At 41.6% G+C, this 17,458-nt stretch overlaps 2 protein-coding genes across 2 annotated transcripts in view; both read right to left on the bottom strand.

Annotated features, from left to right (window-relative positions):
- The window catches only part of LYPD6B (LY6/PLAUR domain containing 6B), a 52,572-nt gene extending 45,966 nt beyond the window's left edge, over positions 1 to 6,606 (bottom strand). Inside the window, exon 1 of the mRNA XM_061445443.1 lies at positions 6,510 to 6,606. The gene's annotated coding sequence lies outside the window, so the exon portion shown is untranslated. The remainder of the gene's footprint in view (positions 1 to 6,509) is intronic.
- A 5,654-nt stretch (positions 6,607 to 12,260) lies between these two features.
- The window catches only part of KIF5C (kinesin family member 5C), an 83,283-nt gene continuing 78,085 nt past the window's right edge, over positions 12,261 to 17,458 (bottom strand). The window contains exon 26 of the mRNA XM_061445409.1: positions 12,261 to 16,015. The gene's annotated coding sequence lies outside the window, so the exon portion shown is untranslated. The remainder of the gene's footprint in view (positions 16,016 to 17,458) is intronic.

The raw sequence follows: 17,458 nt of genomic DNA, 5'->3' as shown, positions 1-17,458 counted from the left end.
GGCAGGGGGGTTGGAACAAGGTGATCTTTAATGTCCTTTCCAAACCAAACCATTCTGATTCCATAATAACATGATCATAACTCATTAACTTGGACACAAGGAAGATAGCTGGGATGACACAAATTAAATATCTATGTATAAACAGATGTTCTGTTTCTGAGAAGTATTCCACTTCATTATGCTTCACATTAGATACACTTCAATGACAAGTCCTCATAAAGATGACGCAGTCTTGAGTATATACACTACATACCCAGAGATTAAGATAGTATAGTAGTCTTAGGAAGTGTTTATTAGCCCAAAATCCTAATATCCAATTCTTTCAAAAAGCTGGTTATTTTCAGTTTCAAGTGAGGAAAAAAGATAAATGTTTTGAGCCTGAAGACCAGATGCCCTGAATTCCAGTTTGATTTAGCACAGAGTTCATGGTGCCTGGAGGCACTTGAGGTAGACAGTGATAGCCTTAATCTCTGTCTCTAAAAGGGAAAAAAGCCATGCAGATGCTAGTTAAATTAGCGGGCTGGTTCAAACAAAAACTTTTCATTCTTGAGTATCTTCCAGTACCTGTATTACAGTGTACAGTTCGAATGATACTCTCAGTCTTACACATAATTCTGGCAGAAAAGGTATGAATCTGTTCTGCACACCAAATATCTCATTTCCTGTAAGTAGTGAAGTAGAAATTCTACCTCACTTGACAAATCTTTCTTCTTGTCTAATTATACTGTAATTATTAACTTAATTTTGTTGCTTCACAGAGGAGATATTTTCGAGTCTGTGCACATTAGCTGTAAATCTGCAGCTCTTCTGTACCTCATTAATAGGTAAAACCCCCTATTTTAAGTTTTTCTACGTTAGACATAAATTTCTGCCAGTGTAAATTCTTTTTAGTCATAATCTCATACATCTGGTAATCTCTCCAAATATGAGATTTATGTCAGGGAGGGAAAGGAAAGGTGGGAAGTTTTGGTTCTGAATAGGATTGCTTTGAATTTGGATCATTTCAACAAAACAGCTTGCAAAAGAACTGTACTGAATCAACAGACCAAGGGCAGGTGGGAACCACAAAACAGCTTTAGGTATGCATACACACCCTCTCTCCCACAAACGTCGCCGGCACAGGGGTGTCGGTAGCAGAGGCAGGTCAGACTACTCAGGTATTTAAACAAAAAGTTTAGTATCTTTACTTTAAATACCTGAGTAGTAGCAGTAATTTAGTAGTACTAAGCAAAAGGTTGGGTACCCAGAAAGTGCAGAAACCGTAACATGACTGGATGTGAGTAGGCTGAAAGAGAAGAAGTAGTGAAACAATGTAAACAGCACGTCCGCTGTGTTTGGTTTTTTTTTACTGTATTGACACAATTTACAGCTCCTCATTCCCTTTGGTCAACCATCCTCCAAGGGTAGTAGCCAGTGACGTATTTCTACCTTCTTCCTTTAATACCAATGAAGCCAAACAGCCAATTCTGAAATCTTATAAAGAAGGAGGTAAGCAAGTCCTTCTGAACTTAACGGTGATACTGTTTTTAAGCCTAACAATTCATTATCCTTTTCAGCTTTGTTGTAAAAACTGAGAATTTTCAAATCCTATTCTACTATGTAACAATAACTCCTGTAAAACTATAGCATATATCTCAATGAATATGATTATACTTAGTTTAATTTGTGTTTTGGTAATAATTCACACATATTTAAAGCAATATTTTGGTAAATAAATATAATTTGATCTGAAACATAATTATTGAGGCACAGAGCATTGATTTCATGGCATCTGATCAAATAAAATTCCTTATTAAAAAGCAAAAAAACAAACAAAAAAAAAAACACAAAAAAAACCACAAAAACCAAACACCCCAGAACAAGTAAAATCCAGCAGCCAGACATTAAACAAAATGATAATTATCAGAATGTAGCTGCTCAGTGACTAGTACTCATTACTGTAGCCTCAGTGAGGTGCTATACTGGCCTAAGCACATGTTATCGCCTGTTAGAAATGACAACAGAAGCAAGTTTTCAGTAAGATGATAGGCTGACATGGGAGATGGTGGGCATGAAGTGGGGAGAGTGTCCAGCCTCTTTGATAGAAGATCCCAATGGAAAAAGGACTGTCCAAAAAACCAAACCACCAACAACCACCAACAACCACCACCACAGGAAGGCTTTCCTGAAACTGCAGTAATCTTTCCCTTATCTCATGGATATCAGGCAATGTTGTAGTATTCTTAAAAAGAAAACCATTAAGAGGAACAGAATGCAGCCCAAAACTGAAATTAGCACCCAGAATTAGCTGTGTGCAGGGAGATTCCCCAGCCCTTACAACCACATGGTGTTTTAATAACTGATATCCCAGAGGAACAGCTGCTGTGCCAGTATCTCTCACGTCTAGCTTGTTTGGACAAACTGCTTTCCTGATTTCTGTAATCTCTGCTGTTGCTTTTTTTATAACTTGAAAATAGTATGTTTATATAAACATTCTTTAATTTGATTCTACAAACTTTGTAAGGCATATCAGATACCATCACCTTGAACCTGCGCCTACAAGTGGAATGTTAAACAGACATGTACTAAACACAGACTAAGAGTCATGTCTTCAGCTACAGCTGAAAATTCACCATTTATTCTATAATCCCAGTGTACTAGTGTCCGAAAACCAGACTGTTCTTGAACACCCCCAAAAGAAGGAAGAATCACAGTAATCTCGGGTTTTATTTAAATGTTTGACCTGTAGGCTTAAAGTAAGGATACAGGACTTGCCATTTGAGCAGACTCAAATTTTGTTGCAGCCACATTACCCTGGATAGCTGAGATCAAGCAACTGACAGTGTTCTCTGTCCCACCACTCCTGGATGAAACACCAGAAGATTATCCTACAGTCCTGCAACTACAGAGAGCTGGGAACTACAGAAACAACTGTAATGAAGGGTCTAAGGAAAATGTTACATTACTTGACCCAGACACAACAGATGGAGACAGTGGACTTCAAGGAAAAATGATGACCCCAGACAGAGAACAGTGTCAGGACCTGAACACCCACCTGATGTTCTGCAGCCGCAAAGCCATGAGCTAAAGGAAACATGGCCATGAGAAACTACACCCAAAATGGATTTTCTTAGTTACCAGTTGAAAGAAGGAATATCAGCTCTTTGAGCTCACATCTAACATGTTTTCCTTACGTAGGCACCAAAACTCTTCATATTTGGCCTGAAATGAAGTTTAAGTCTAACAGTACCTGTAACAAAGGGTTTAAGCACTGAGAGGATACGCCTAATGCTTACAATGTTAGCCATATAAGGTACGTACGCCTGTATTTCTCTCTACTTCATAGGCTTTTAGCTCCATTTCTGTGTATTAAGTTGAGCTCTGAATTAGTGCAATTTGCCACAACAGGTTTATTCACATCAAGACAAAGCTGGGGCAGCATTTTTCAAAAAAAGGATTAGATGACTGTAACTGCTACCATCTGCACTTATGCGTGTTTAGACTCTCAGAAGGGTAATCACCACACTTCAGGGCATGATCTGCAGGGGTCAGAAAGATAATCTTACGCACATCTTTCTGTTTTTGACATTGCCCAATTGGGTAGGTGCATAATAGAGGATATAAGTCTTCCCTGAAGCATAAGTTATTCATCACTGCCAGAGGCAACTTTGCAGATCCAAGATTATGAGCCAGTCTAGTATGGCAACCTGTTCTTTCAAACTCCGAAATGCATTCTGCAGTCCAGACCTTGAACATGACATTGTATTTAAGATATAAATAAGCGATAATCTACAAGTATGCCACAAGATTTTATGGAGCAATTTTGGGAGGGATTATTATTATACCAAGGGCCTAGAAACCGCTAAAGATAGTGAGTATTTGTCGTGGTTTAAACTCAGTCAGGTAATTCGTTCACTCACCCCCCCCTTCTTTCCCTCCCCCTACTCCTGGAGGGACAGAGAGGAGAATCGAAAAGAATGCAACTCCCACGGGTTGAGATAAGAACAGTTTAGTAACTAAGGTATAACACAAATCACTACTGCTACCACCAGTAATAATAATGATAAAGGAAATAACAAGGGAAGAGAATACAACACCTCAGCACCAACCGACCGATCACTCGTCCCCCAAGCCTGACCAAGCTCCGACCGATACCTCCTCCAACCCTGCAGTCTCCCAGCCCTTCCGGCTAACTCCCAGTTACATCCTGGGCATGACGTGCTGTGGTATGGAATACCTCTTTGGTCAGTTTGGGTCAGGTGTCCTGTCTCTGCTTCCTCCTGGCTTCCCCTCCCCCCTGGCAGAGCATGAGGCTCACAAAGTCCTTGGCCAAACCAAAACATCCTTGTTATCAGCTCTGTTCCCGAGCTGAAAGTCAAAACACTGCACTACACTAGCTACCAAGAAGGAGAAAAAATGACTGCTACTGCTGAACCCAGGACAGTATTTTATGGAGGTTTTTTTTTTTGTTTGCCACATTTCCATTTAAATAACAGTCAGAAATTACAATATCCTGCATTTAAACCTAGGGCAAATACATAGATACAAACCAAGTATTGCTCCTATAAGTGGTATTAGTTTTTAATCTACATAAACCAAGACAGGCCTAAGGATTCAGTCTTAGCTTCTCTATCATTTGGAAATACTTGTGTATCCTTCTTAGGCTACAGGGAAGGTAGACACATTTCTTTATAGAGACACAAGGCCACTTTAACCTAAGAAAGAAAAAGTTTTTCACAGACACTAATTTATGAGCAAAACAAATTAAGAGTGTGACACCAATTGTGTTTCAAAATTTTGAGTAGGAAGTTCAATCTATTTGTGCACATGACTTTTTTAATACTTACTGCAAGCCACTCTGCTCATTTTGCTTATCAGCATGTACTCCTATTTTAAAAAACGAAGGATGAGGACTTCTTTCCATGAAGCTAGCCAGATACATTCTGCAGGACACAGTGGACCTTCCCCTGGCTTGAGAGCTGTCAGTGGAAACACCCCCAAGCCCCATTCAGCCTTCCCAGCAGGAGCAGCAACCTCCTCCTTCCCCAGCTCAGATGGTCACCACAGAGGTGACGATCTGATTGATCTGCAAGTCAGTGCGGTTCAAACAAGCTATGTCAGTTTAAACAGGACTTGGACAAACTGGCATATTTAGATTGCAAGGGTGTAGGAAACATTTACAAAGCACAGCCTTGCCATTAGACCTAAAAGTCCACAATTCTCATCAGGAGCACTGAGGACAGTTTCAACCAGCCGTCTGCATGACACATCTATAAACCTCAGAATAACTTTTGTGACTGTTAGTGAGGTCCCAGTCCACACCTGAGTGACTTACATAACTCACTGATTAACAAACAGTACAATGTGGGGTTTTTTAATCTCAACATTTCAAATAGGCAGACAGCTGTTTCCCGCCACACTCTTGAGAGATGGGATTTGTTATTAAACCATTTTATGGACTGTGAGAAGAAACAGAAAAGGAAATAGAGTTCACAGGATTTTTTAAATGCTCTAGCAATTTAAAGCTGGATGACCTGACCCTGAAAATAACTTTTTCTAGTCATGCTATAGGCTTTACAGAAACTTCCAAGTAGACACCTTCATCCCAGACATTCCCACCACCCAACCTGACCTACTGCCATCCTTAATAGGAGAGAATTCCACGTCCCATATGTACTGCAGTACATGGTTAGACTGGAACATGGGAAAGCTCAATGTACTTTAATTCCTTGGAGTGAAACCCACACCCTTAATAATGCTATCACTGCAGTGCTGTTTGCACCGAGAATTCTTTACAAACTGATCAATTTTCACAGCAACCCCTGGAAAAAGAAAAGTCATCATTATTACCAGTAACAAGACAAGAAATAGGTAGAAAAAAGACGGACTTGTCTAGAACCATTCAGCAAGTCAGAATATAGCTAGAGCCTAGATCTTTTCACTAAGTCTCATGTTCTAACCCTTTACCATCCCATTTCTAGATCTGTAAAGTGATATTGTAATTTTATTTCAAGCAGGTTTCACACAACAGTTCAGATTTGTTTAAATATCAAAGCTAAATCTAGACCACATGAATGCCATTTTACCCTCATTTGGTACCTCGCCAAAGCCTGTAGTTCAAACTGGGTACATCAAAAAGCCCCAAGCTTCAGGCAAGAAACCCCAATCTAGCTTTGTTAGCATAGATAGAGCAGAACCACAGAAACTGACTGTAGCTTGTGCCTTGTGTTCTGGCTTCTCACGGGCACTAGGTTCTGAGCAAGAAAAACAACAAACGCAAACAGTTATACTGAACCTTCCTTTCAGCATTTGGCACTCAGAATAACCAGCCCAGTAATCAAATGTCTGCTGAAAGCACATGCAAAGGCTAGAAGATGAAGCCTCTTACTTAGACTAAAAGATTCTCACAGCAATTAATGGAAAAATAACTGCCAGCAACACATGCATCATACAGTATAACTCAATCCTTAAGGAAGGCTGAAATCTGAAATTCCTTCTGAAGTTTATTGGTGTGGCACTATTGTATGTACCTTTCCACCACTTCTGAACTGTTAGATAAGCACCTCATCCAGAAGTCCTTTGAGTCACACACGTCAATAACCGAAGCATTCCTTTCCTCTGAGTTCACAATATCCAGAACCCTAGACATGAAGAAAGGGAAGAAAATATTGAGGAATTTAGACTTGGGGTGGAAAAAAAAAAAAAAAAAGGAGAATCTGTATCAGAATTCATGCACCAGAGTCTGTTTCCAGATGGAGGACTTTTGTTCTAAATGACCCCTCTAGAAAGACAGTAAGGTAGAGGAGAGGTGTTTTGGGTTTCTCTTGTTTGGTTTTTTGGGTGCACTGAGAAATAACAGCTCTGGAAAATTCCTCACCCTTCAACTACCTTGTTCTCCTGGAGAGGCATTAAGCACCCTTAATACTCAATTCTCCTTCCCTCACTTCTGCTGCTGCGTGCCGTACCTGCTGTCTGCACTGAAGGTGTCTGGCAGGGAGGGGTGGGACTCGCTGTACTACAGCTCGCCCAACAGTTCGAGTGACTTCTGGTCTGAAACCCAAGTTTGCAACTCCCAGTTTCAGATGGGGCTCTCCAACAAAACTGACACAGCTTGTATCAACAGGGTAAAAGGAAACATTCCCTATGGCCCAACCTTTCTAGGCCAAGCATGACGTGTAGATGGCCTAGTACCATGTCCAGCCGAATCTTATGTGTCCAGTGCTGGAGAATCCATCACCTCCCTGAGATTATTCTAATGGCTGATTGTTCTCATGGTGAAAAACTTCCTTGTTGTGGCCAGTCAGAATCTCTGCAGGAGTAACTTGTACCCATTACCCTGTATCTTTTCCATGTGACTCCTTGTGAAAAGGAAGTCTCCATCTTCTTTGTAGCCACCCTTTAAATCCTGGAACATGGTGATAAGGTCTCCCCTGAGCCTTTTTTCCTCCAGGCTGAACAAGCCCAGATCTCTCAGCCTTTCCTCACACAGTTTCCCAGCCCTTGGATCAACTTTGTGGCCCTTCTCTGGACCCTCTCCAGCCGTCCACATCTTTTGTGTATAGCGGAGACCAAAACTCAACAAGTATTCGAGGTGTGGCCTGACAAGTGCTGAGTAAAGCTGGATGATGACATCTTTATCTCTCAAGTTTGGTCAAATGGAAAATAAAGCAAGAAAAGATTGTGGTAAACTGTGTGGCATGAATCAGCATATAAGTTAGCAAGGTACAGGTGTCTCTTCCTCAGAGCTCCCAAGGGTGCAGGAAAAGGTGCCCATCGTTGTAACACAGATTCTTTCCCTGCAGCACCTAGTACTTGCCAACTGCACGCCTCCCTGACAAAGAAACCATATCTACTCTCTCTTTGGCTATACTCCCCCTCTTCTTTCTGCCAGATAAAGCATCCAGCACCTGGTGCCAGCTAGAGGATGGAACTCATCAGAAGTGTTTTGAGGATCAACACATGGGATCCATCCTATATAAGCTGATTACAGGATTTACTGACTCCTGACAGTTAACATCACATAACCAGAATCCTGAATGTCAAGCATTGGAGATACAGCTCTAACAAAACCAGGCTAAGTCAAAAAGTCCTAAGATTGTCTGCTCTGGACGGCATGTCACTGAGAGGATGTGGCTGGCTGTGAACAGAATGCTGCAATTACCAAACTGGGAAATGCTAATTGACTTAAAGCAAGTAATGCATGATGAGCAGAGGGCAAAGCTCTCATCAGCAATAATGGTAGCGAAGTTAATTGTGGATTGACTAGAAGAGCAAAAGTATTACCATGCAGAGATTGATGAATCACCAAGACGTGCCCGCTGTAACGAACAGGACAACTCCTTTCATCCCTGCTATAAAACTTCCATCCGCAATTACCTCTGGAATTCACCTGCAGGACTGTACTGCTGGTACATGGCCTGGCCATACTTGGTGGGGTCCAACTGGCACTGCCAAGGCAAGGCAGCTGCACCAGAATGAGGACGTACCCTTTCAGCTTTGAATTCTCTTTCTCCAAGCTGGTGCATATGTCCTCAAACGCAAGGGAGGACTTGACTCTTTGCCACTGTAAACCTTTATGTTTTTGTCCTTTTCTTAAAAACTCATCCAAGGAGAGGCAGAATCGGGTGCTGCAATAGGGAAATTCATAGAGGAAGCCTAAAAACTTTAGACTTAACTATCCAAAACCAAACTGAGAAACAGAAATCTCAGCATTAAATATTTTATTATTTTAAACAAAAACATGTTTATTGAGGGAGGGAAACTTGACTCATTATCTGAGCATCTGGGATTACCAGTACTGTATTTATGAAAGAGGTGCAGTACATGGCTCCCTGCAATTGCTCTGATCTCTGCATCTGCGGTTCCAGGCTCTACCCGCATTACCCTCTGACAGACGGGAAATCATAAGAACCTATTTTCCTGAGATTGCCCTTAGGAATCAACCAGCTGAGTCTTGCAAACCAGTTCTATCTGCACGAACCCTATACACTCATCAACCCTGGGACTGTTTTCATTAACTGTACTACCAGAGCACCCATAGGCCTCACAAGAACCAAGCCCTCAGTACCACATAAACACCGCCAAACACTGTTCCGGGAACCTCACAGCCTAGCTCAACGTATGAATATATAGTCGCATACAGGAAACACACAAGAAACCCACGGTCGTTCTCAGGAGGAACGCCAGGCAAAGGGATGCACTCCTACAACCTGCCAGCATGGGACCAGCACCTGCTGATGCATTTTCACATACATTTTACTTACTTGTATCATTTACTTACTTGTATTTGCTTCATAACGTATTTTAGTATTTTGTTATTTTCTACAGAGAAGCCTAATGCACTTTTTAATGAGCAAAAAGTTTGCTGACATACTGTGAATCAAGGGGAGCTGTTTCTTTTTACAGCTATATAATCACGAAGAACAATGTTGTAATAACTGCAATTTTACGACATACCTGTAAAACACACTCTATATTTTGGATCTGAGGCACTTGACGCTGAGCACCCTCCGCTTCTCACAGCCTCGCTCTTCCCCGCAAGTGTCACTGCATCTGCCGCCCAGAACGAGGAGGCTTACACCGAGTCTCCTGCTCCCGGCTAACGGCCGGGCTCGGCGCCCACCCGGCGAGGAAGACACCGAGCCGAGTGGACCCGCGGCAAGGAGCCGACCCGCGGCAAGGGGCCGACCCGCGGCAAGGGGCCGGCCCGCCCACCCTTCCCGCCTCTCAGGCCCCTGGGCCCCTTCGCCTCCTCGCCTAGCAGGGACTCCCTCTGCCCGGGCCGGGGTAACTCACCCTCAGAGCCGGCGGACCCCGGGCTCGTCGTGACACGGCAGCCGGTGTGGGACACCGGCAGCGGCGCCCCTGGCTCCGCAGGAGGCGGGCGGTGCTGGCTGCCCGGCGGAGGTGGGGCCAGGGCGGGGAGCGAGAGGCTCGGACACCCCCATGCCCGCCCCCCGGCGGCGCCGCGCAGCCCCGCCGGGCAGGTGGGTTGCCCGCAGAACTGGGGCGATGCCCCAGGGCCAGCGGCCGCGCCCGGCGACTGAGGGCGGAGCGGCGGTCTCGCCTGCCGCGGAAGAGGCTCCGGGCCCCGAAGGCTGAAGGGACGGAGGGTCCGGGCGTGGGGCAAGGCCGGGCCTCAGCGACCCCTCCGCCTGTAAGCCATGTGGCAAAGCAGGTAGCGAAGCCGATGGGCGCTCGGCTTTAAGGCAGGTTTCAAGCGAGGCGTACAGTCAGCTGAGGTACTCGGTCTGCGCGTTCCCCGCTGTGAGCCAGGTTCAGAGTGCTTCAGGTGTTAGGCGACTGCACCGAGATTGTCACCGACAAAGTGGTGTTTTCAAGCGAATGCAAAGCTTGTCAAGGGGCTTGGACGATCCTGGAACCTGCAGGAGGGAGGTGCGCTGCCAGCATTATCCAAGGAGATAGACCTGACAGTCAGCAGCTCCTGAAACCTCCCTTACCTGCTGGGACTTGGCGGATACCTCCTTGGCCTTCAGGCACACACAGGAATGAATGCCTCTGCCCCTGGCCTGACACCAGTTTGAGTTGGGTGTCAGAAGCACAGAAAGCATAAGCTGAAGCATGACCGCTATGTTAAGCCAAAACTATTGAAGGTCCTCATTTTAGGATAAATAGTCACCATTGAGTTCAGCTCTGCCAAAAGATAAATTTTAAGTATTTAAGTTTTAGCTAAGAAGTATTTTCATCAGTAGTGATAGATTTGCGCATTTTGTGGCTGCCCCATCCCTGGAAGTGTTCAAGGCCAGGTTGGACGGGGCTTTGAGCGACCCAGTGTAGTGAAAGGTGTCCCTGCCTGTGGCAGGGGGTTGGAACCAGATGGCCCTTAAGGTCCTTTCCAACCTGAACCATTCTAGGATTCTATGATTTGCACCAAGTATTTTTTCTGTGGATGAGAACCCCTCTCCATTGTTTTCCACTGTACTCTTGTGTAAGCTGAATCTTGGAAACTGATACAATAATTTGTGTTGTTTTGATAATGAGTTAATTAACTCCTGCAATCCTATATTCTGAAAATGAAATTGTAGGGTTATGCTTGCAAACAGTCCACTCTACAATTGAGTTTGTCCTCCAGGCACAAGCTTTATCTAAGAGATCTTAAAGAGTGCATCTTTTTGATGCATGGAAGAAAGTCTGTAGTACAGCACCATGCAGCGTTTGCCCTCCTCTGCAGGACTAGTGGGGAATATTCGGCACTCCCTGCTCTCCCTAATATAAACCATCCAAATTTGAAAGCCTCTTCCTGCTAGAGCCAAAGTTCTTCATCCTGCAGACAGTAGCTGCTCAGAGAGCATTAAGAAGTGCCTTCTCTGCACCAAAAGTAGTGCAATCAAAAGTTCATTCTGATTTGGAGTAGACTCCAAATTTTAAGACTTAACTTCTAAGCCTGCTCTGACAGTGGTCTGTCCTAGTAAACATACTATGTTTATCAGCATGATTATACTAGTGTATCTATGTAAGTTAGTGCATCTAAATTCTTAGCTGCTCAGTGACGTATCACCTAGGTTCTGGAGACCTGCACTTGCCCCACTGACCATTGGCCACCCATCTCCAGCAAGAGCACTGACGGAGCCTGGCTGCAAGGGGCTTCCTGTGCTTCTGGGTGCCTAGCAGGCCCCAACTGAAAGCAGCATGAGTACACCTTAAGTAACAGTGCAAACCCACATAATCCTCATCAGAAATCTACTCAGCAGCAAAAACCAATTCATTTCTACAGAAATTCTGGAGTGCCAGAAATTTGCATTCCTGAGTAGAAGAGTTAACAATAGAATTGAGAAACACTCAGCATAATAATTACTGAAAATAAGTTGTTCATAAAGTTCCTGCGTATGACCTGGTGGAGGCGGCAAGGACACAGGAACTTTTACTCCCTTACACCCTGTATATAAAGTGAGTGTAACATCCCTATAAAGTAGAAATGCATGCAGAGGGTAAGTGGAAGAATCTCCCCGTCATCCTCCAGGCTGAAGAAGAGTAGGAAGAAGGAATATTTCTATGGAGAGGTAGCAGTGAAAATGCATTTATCAAAAAAAAAAAAAATAATCCTTTGTTCATTTCCCAGTGAGTCATCCAAGTCTTCTAATTACTTGCTACAGACTTAGAGGAAAAGCTAAAATCCAGAAAGCGGTCTTGGATATGGGCTCCAGCACACCCTCAAGCACAGTTCCAGTGAATGGGTCACTCCTACATGTCACAAACACAAGCAGAGTGCCCGTACGTACCAGAGATGCTGTACGTAACGTGTCACACAACACGCACACTGCAAAGTTTAGTTCAGCTTTATTATCCACTGTAGCAGTTTTCGAATGATACATCATGCAGTCTGCCAGTGTATCCATCCATCTGAGATAGAATTTTAGAATGAAGATAAAAGACTTATCTCCATGGGATGGGGGAAGAGGGTTTGGGTTTGCTATCAAGAGTTTAATATATTTCAGCATCGTTTGATGCAATGGCAAAAAATTTCCCCTTGTTACCAGCAAAACGTGTCCACAATTTATTTTTTTCCTAAATTGAACACTACTGTAAAGATACATAGAGCCCAGAGAATACACATCTGCAGTACACATTACACACTTTACAAACTAGACAGGTATAATTTACAGAATGCCTCAACCCCCGTGGTTCTCCCACAACAAAAAGTGTTTCAATGGACAATATTGTGAGAGCCAGAGAGGAATGGGTGGATCAGTGTCCCATCCTGCACAGCGGGTGTTGTCCAGTGCACTTTACAGTTCAAACAGGCACAGTGAAGATGGAAATCAACGCAAGGGTAGATTAAGATTATCCTGCCAATTTGGTTTTTTTTTTCCCCTTCCATTTCCAATTGACATGTACTTCATTCTTGTTTACACAAGGTCTTTCTCCTCCAGTAATGGAAATCTGATCAGGCCTTTTCTTTCCTTTTGGACCTTCATCACCATTTATTCAAATAACACAATGTTCAGCTTACAATATTTTATTTTATTTCTAAGCCTTACTTATAAATATTTCGGGCAAATGTGTATATTTGTCCATTAGGCTTTATAATATGAAATATAAAAGTTATTCTTAAGGTTCTGTAAGCAGAAACTACTGTATAGTTTTACTGTGACTTATTTTTTAATTTGCAATATACTCAGGATAATCCGCTCTCACCCTTGCTAAGTCCAAATTTAAAAATGCATCAGCCAAGATCTTTCCAGGTTTAAAACATTCCTTGTTTTAGAGAAAGCAAGTTAATGAAATGTGAACTCAAGGACAAACACAAGATATTTGAACATAAACACAAGATATTTGAACATATCATTAAGAGAAGCTCAAGTGAGCAGGAAATACATTTAATTACTAGCATAAAGAACAATATGCACTTTAGTTCCGTCTGAGTTATGTTTTCCATTCGTGTACGGTATTTCCACCAAAATTTATCCCATGCATGACATATTAGATGTGAAACTTGATTTGCACTATACAAACACAACTTTAAAATTAACCTTAGAAAATATAACACAACATTCAAATAGCAAAGAAAGTCAGAGAGCATCAAGTAGTGGAAATAGCAAGACACAGGTTTTGTTCTCTGCAGAGATGTGGTTTTCATTTCTCTATATAAAATGTGTAAGACTTAAAAATGGTACAAAAGTTGAATATACAATACGCAATACAAACTTAAGTTGCCTAATTAAAATAGGCTTACAAACCAAGAATCTATACATAAGCAGAGGAAGTTCAATTGACAACTAATCATTTCCAATCAAGTAAGTATCTTCCGTATGTTGTTTTGAGAACTTTAGCCTAAGGCATCCTCTCAGCATTTCAGTTATAGAAAGTCCTCCTACAGTCTTGATGTAAAAGTTAACTTGGAGAAACTTACATTATTTTAGCTAGATGAACTGACTGGCTGATCAGCACTAGCACAATTAAGAGATGTCAAAGCTAACTTATTACTCAAGCTGAAGAAAGCTGTCTAAACTGCTGTGCATAACTAACAGTGATGGTGGCAGAGAGTTTAATGCATTTTTTTTTTAAGCTAATGCCGCATCTACAATATACTTCCATATCAAACTTTGAATTCAAGATAGAACAAAAGTCTTACTACAGTACAAAATCTTTGACAGCAATTCAGTTTGGTATCTTCTTCCAGACAACCGTTTTAGAAGCAAAACAAGAGGATTGTTAGTTCATAGTAGAAATTTCAGCGCTGAATAGCTGATAAGATAGTACAGAGTAGTTCTGAATTAGTGATTTTATTGAAGATTGCATACGGCAAGTTCACAGTTCATTTTCTGGCAGTGCACATGCACGTAAAGAAAGAAAATATAAAACTTTGGAAAATACAAAATAAATTAAATACATGCAAGTTTGCAACTTCATTAAATATTTTTAGCAAAACGCTCCTCAAAATAGTGCAACATTAAAAAAAATGTTAAATTAAGTCTAACTTACTTTGCAACAACCTAAATAATTTCAGTAGAAAAAAAATACCTCAAGTCAATTCACAATCTTTCAAAAGGCTCTACATTAACTAAGTTCTATGTCTACTAACAAACACATTCAGAAATTTAAAAAAAAATAAGTAAGAGCAAACCTCTGCAAATAAAGACTAGAGGGCTATGCTCAGCCATGACCTTCCTAGACTCCACACTTTGTTAGGACATAGTGGTGCATACTACCCACATATGAACCAGGACAGGTGTTTGTGGCACAGAAGTGGTAGGCAGGGAGGAGGAGAAGGAGCTTCTGCCTGCCAGTGGAACCTTCCCAGAACGATTCCAGTGCCCCCTTGCTGAGAAGATGGAGAATCTTTACTGGCATGAAAGAGGTCCACAAAAGGCAAGCAGTCTCATCCTCATCTCTGGGAGAATGAGAGTACCATTAGTAGGGTGACTTGCATATGGTAACTTAGAAGGACATTCTTTTCCTCCTGCAGTCTGCTCTTCACTTCCTAACAAAAATATTCCAAAATTTTGTTTGCAAAGGACAGTTCAAGCATAAAACTCTTGCCTCCTTTTGGAATCTCTCTCTAATTTTTTTAAGGTAGGATCTGGGGTTTGTGGGACATTTATATTTTTTTGTTTCTTTAAGGTAGCATCTGTTCTGGTGGGGGACCGTTCACTCATCAGTATCTGAATTCTGGTGTGAACAGATCAGGGCTTCCTGAAGGCATGTGGGAAGGGGAAAGGGGGGTGGAGGGATGCTTGTCTACTTTTCCAAGACAAGATTTCCACAGCATTCTGAAAGCCTTCAAAATTTCATAGAGAACAATGCTTACAAACACATGGCTAGCCATTACACTCCAGGAAACCCCACCACTGTAGGGAGAACTACAAGCAGATCTGATCTTAATTACAAGATAGGTCACACAGATATACTCATGTAACTACCACACTTCAAAACCTAGATCTATACTAACAGATTTCTCTGCATCCCATTTGATCTTTACCAGGTACTGCAATAAAGGTTATTTTATACAGTCCAAGGATTTTATCAGGATATTACAAATGGTTCTTTGGGGAAATTTACTTCTGAAAATGTAAGCGGTAAAATTAAATCATATAGCAGCACATTTTCATCCCCTAAAAATATAAAATAATATGTATATTATACAGTAAATCAGTCATGACAGCACAATCACCTGCCTTTGATGGCACTTTGTCTTTGAATAGTTAATTCTTTGATGCCAAAAGTCAGGATTTACTGATGCAACAGAAGACTTTGAAAAAGCATCTATCTGAGTGTAGAAGCCCCAACCTAACAAGCGCCAAGGGGTCAAACGCAGTCAGTGAGAGATTCTGAGTGGCAGACTTCCTATCATTACTTAGATGGTTATGTTAAATACATTGTACAAGTATCTGTAGAAGAGTTGAGCTGGACACTTCTGTACACGTGTGGATCCTATGAAGCTCAAAATACCTGGGACCAGTGCAGTGCAGATGGTTGTAGGAAGCGCAGGATGAACAGGACATGGATTGGATTGAAGAGGGGAGAAAAAGAAACTAGTGACTTAATGACAGTCCTTAACATGCTAAGTGGAATTCACCTGTTGAAAGAAAGAAAGGTAATGATGATTAGTGGATTTTGAGACTAGAAAGCAGATACGCAACACGGCAACTCACCTATACCTACACTTCACAGAAACGTGAATTGTCTCCTGTAGCACAGTGTTATGTCTTGCATAAACACTGTCTAAAAGTCTAACTTTTTTTTTGCTCTTATCTCTCTGTTCTTTTAATGGAGTTTTTCTCTCCACTGGTTGCCACTTGGCTGTGCTGAAAAGCAGATGTGTGCTTCTCTTATAAAACAAGTAAAGAAAGTAACTGCAGTTGAATTTGAAAACTTATGATAAAATGAAGGGATGAAAAAATACAAATGCAAAACATTGTTCTATATGTCTCCCAACTGAGAGGTGCTTTCCTTGTGTACACACACATATATATAAAAGTGTATGTTTACAGAAATATATTAAAATATTTTATATCTATTATACTAATAATATATCATAAAAAGACACTGTATAATTTGATATAACATACATGCACATTTTCAATAACCTCTGCAATGTAGACAGGGTAAGGAATTATCTTGTAAAGATCTGCAGATGCTCCTTGGCTTAAGTCTCCTGTTTAAGCCAGCTACCAGCAATTTGTAATTCAGAACTACAATTTATTAACACCCACATTTCTATTCCATCTGCTGCTGTTATTCACCAAATGCTATGTTTTCTGGGGTAGAAATCATCTCCTTATATCATGCACACTGCAGCTGGGCAATGTGGCCCAAACTGGGTGAAGTCTGAACTTTGTCCTGATTAGTCTCACAGCTCTGGCCAGCTCTGCAGAAGAAATTTTACCAGATATGAGTTAATAAATCATAATCACTGATCAGTCTAACAGCAGTGTCTATTATCTGTGTTATCTGTACTGTGAATATTGAATGGATGCAAGATAAATTTTATCTCATCCTGGCATAAAGTTCTCATTCCAGAAACAGAGACGTTACTTGACAGCAAATATTTCAATAGAAACTCCACCTTTATTTCACTGTTGTTAAAGGAATATAAAAGTAAGTTGTGACCTAATTCTAGCTGTGTAAGACTGCACCATTCAAAAGCACAATGTAGTTCTACAGAGCATAGAAATGGCTCAGCGACATTATGGAAATAATCTATGTAAAATTTTCTCTGCACAAGTAGTGCCATTACTAACACTCAGTCCCCTGGGCTTTCATCCAATGAGCTCAGATTTCAGAGTACTCTGATATTCCCCAAAATATTTGGCAGCCAAATATTTGCAATTTGCCAATAATCTCCTTAACTGAAGGACCAAAACTGATGAGGACTACCCTCACTGCCCAGCCTTAGTTTACTACATCTTCAAGACATCTTTCTAGGTAAAAAAAATAAAAAATCTAGAACTTGACAGAGTTGGAAAACCAATTATGAAGTCTAAAACATGGTTCTCAGGAGTAGTGATCACAGAATAGA

Source organism: Pezoporus flaviventris, unplaced genomic scaffold, assembly GCF_033815535.1.
Source record: "Pezoporus flaviventris isolate CSIRO_AGI_PZ_B2104156 unplaced genomic scaffold, CSIRO_AGI_Pfla_v1 ptg000001l, whole genome shotgun sequence".
NCBI classification, from domain to species: domain Eukaryota; kingdom Metazoa; phylum Chordata; class Aves; order Psittaciformes; family Psittacidae; genus Pezoporus; species Pezoporus flaviventris.
Note: the sequence above shows the minus strand (reverse complement) of the source record. Positions and strands in the feature narration are given on the sequence as shown.